At 41.7% G+C, this 2,750-nt stretch overlaps 1 protein-coding gene across 2 annotated transcripts in view; it reads left to right on the top strand.

Moving 5' to 3' along the window:
- Positions 1-2,750, top strand: part of RALGAPA2 (Ral GTPase activating protein catalytic alpha subunit 2) — a 375,043-nt gene that overhangs the window by 247,307 nt on the left and 124,986 nt on the right. The window lies entirely within an intron of this gene.

Genomic DNA, 2,750 nt, shown 5'->3' with positions numbered 1-2,750 from the left:
ACTCTTTCCTGCCTATGCAGGGGGTCGGACTCGATGATCTATTGAGGTCCCTTCCGACCCTAACATCTATGAATCTATGAATCTGTGTGGTTCCAGCTTCTAATTCATGTCACCTTCTAAGGCTTCTGCACCATTTCTTTTCAGAAACCCTTCTCACAAGGATATGCTCAGAGCAAAAATAAATTTTAAGTAACAAAGCAGTATAGAAGAAGAGGCTTGAGGCATTCTTTATCTTAAAAATGAACAGTATTTTAAATCACAACTACATTTGGAAGAAGTTGTATATTGTCTGACTCTGCTTTCACTGTGTACCACAAAAACAAAGTTGCCTTTTGCTCCCATACAGATTGTATACTGAAATTAATTCCAGCTAAATTAAGCCACGAATCTCCAAGTTTTCTTTCTAAAACTAAAAGATAAATAGGGCACCTTAACCTTAAAGAGAGTTTTGACTTTATTTGGATAGAACTGAGACATTTAAGAAGTCTCCTAATTTTCTGCAGCCTTTGGGGGATCAGTCCAAATCCAGTTTGTTTGAATGGATTTGGTTGTGCATGTTTTTTAGCTGGGGTATGAGTATTTGAAGATGTTGAGGTTTGCTCTGCTAGAGCTAAAGCAGCATTTGATGCCCTTCTTCCATGTTGTTTCTGTGGTGGGCCAGTAGGGGGTGCTCCTGCATTGAGCCACCTGTCTCACTGCGCCCAACACCTTCCAGTCTCCAAGTGCCTCCCTGGGGGCACCTCACATCCGGCCAACTCCCTTCCTGAAGCACACCTGCAAGCCTAGGGGTAACGCCGCCACCACCCAGAGTCTGGACTGACTTTGGCCCTGTGCCCCCTGGAAAACACAGGCCTGGTAGTCCTTGAGGAGTACTCGACCCACTGCAAGAACTTGGGGTGCTTCCCTCAGTCTGAAGCGCAAATGGTGGTCTCCCATAATCAGCTGAACCAAGGGGACCCCAAATCATAATCTAGACCCTCTCCCAATAAGTCTCCCATGCTAGATACAGAGGAGAACTGTATTGGTTGCAAGGAGTAGGTTTGGAATAGGGTACAGAGTAGAGCAATATCAAAGAAATACCTTAGAGCAAACAGTAGCATGGTAGCCTTTGATCATGCATCTGAGTTACTTCAAGCTTTATATCCAGTTAGATTTCAAGTAGCTTGCTCGCAAGTATCATCCAGAGGCAGGTGGAGATTCCCTCTGGAGGCAAGCAGTTCACTGAATATGAGTTTCAAGAGAGAGAGTGAGTTTCAGATGGTCCAGCTTCTCTGAGAGTTCTCATCATGGTTACTGCGCCTCCTTCTGGGCAGTCTTCAACTTATATAGACCTTATGACCTCATTTACCTGATCCAATGAAGGCCAGCAGCTGTCTGCTGCCAGCCAACTAATTTGAAATGCATCACTGCTTGCTGAGTAAACTGGCAGGGTCTCTAGCCCCCTCCCAGTCATGATGACATTGCTTAGAACAATAGGGAGTTTAAGCCCCCACCCAGGTGTGTGAGGCCAGTCACGTAGGCAGAAGGACTAGGTTTCCCCCTCCCTCAAGAATGTATCCAGCTCAGGTTACAACTCGGAGTTACCTGAAGCCTATGGGACCAGAGGTGTCTGCCCTCTGCAGTGACCATGGTAACCAAATTGTCAGATTGGTAATCTGCCTGATAGCAGAGTTTAGGAAGAGACAGAGATGGCATTTTGCCACACTTTCCACTGTAAATGTCTGGAACTTCAGCCCAGATCAGTTGTTTATTATTTTGGTGTCTAAACCTAGGGCTTCCTGTGTGAAGACAGTGAAGCAGACCTTTTTGCATTTGAATTCTTTGGCCCATCTTCCTGTGTTTTGCACTGCTTGCTTGTCACAAGTGAGAATGTTAAGGATCTGTTTCTAAAATGAGATGTATGTTCTGGTAACTTTCTCAAGAATGTTTTCCTCACTTTATACATTGGTTACATATACCCACATTCTCTTTTTACCCTAATTTTTACTCATTTAGCATCTATGAGTTGGCAGAGGAAACTGAGGTAGTTGTGGACTTAATGACCTCTTAAAATCTCAGCTTTTAGCATACAGTACTATGAAAAACAATATATGCCAAAGGGAACTGTTTTCTTAAAAGCTTCATAAACTGAGCCACAAAAAGAGAACACATGCCAGAAGTGGAAGTATGCCGAGACAACACTTTTGAAGAGTCTACTGCTAAGTAACATTTCTACCTTGTGTGAAGGTAGTAATATTTTTAAATGGTCACTGAAATCCTGGTTCAAATTTATTTGATACTGGCAGTAAGATCAGGAACTTAAATCACAAATTGAACATGTTCATTTGTGTTTTCACTAATTTCACTATGATACAATTTCTCCAAAGTAAATAATGGATAGATTCTGAGAGCTTCCAGTTTGAACCTTCAGCATCATTAAATGGACCTTATTGTTATCCATAAATGCACCAGACCAGATAGTGCCAGTTATACTGAGGATGCTCTTTACATGCTGTATAACCATGGACTTGTAATAAAATTGAGTTTCAGGAATAAGAAACAAAGTATGTGTATGGATGATAGGTTTTGAAGTTCAGTTATGAGAATTGTTCAGATGTTCTTATAAACCAGGTGTCTAAAGAAAGTTGAAACACACACCCCAGCTCCTTCTTCCCTTCTTCAGCCTAAACTTCCAATTTAGAGGTGGTAAAGCTATTACTTGGTCTTCTTTGTTGTTATTATTCAAAAAGATGAATGCATTTAATTTATTT

The sequence above is a fragment of the Alligator sinensis genome, unplaced genomic scaffold (assembly GCF_000455745.1).
Source record: "Alligator sinensis unplaced genomic scaffold, ASM45574v1 scaffold140_1, whole genome shotgun sequence".
NCBI lineage: Eukaryota > Metazoa > Chordata > Crocodylia > Alligatoridae > Alligator > Alligator sinensis.
Note: the sequence above shows the minus strand (reverse complement) of the source record. Positions and strands in the feature narration are given on the sequence as shown.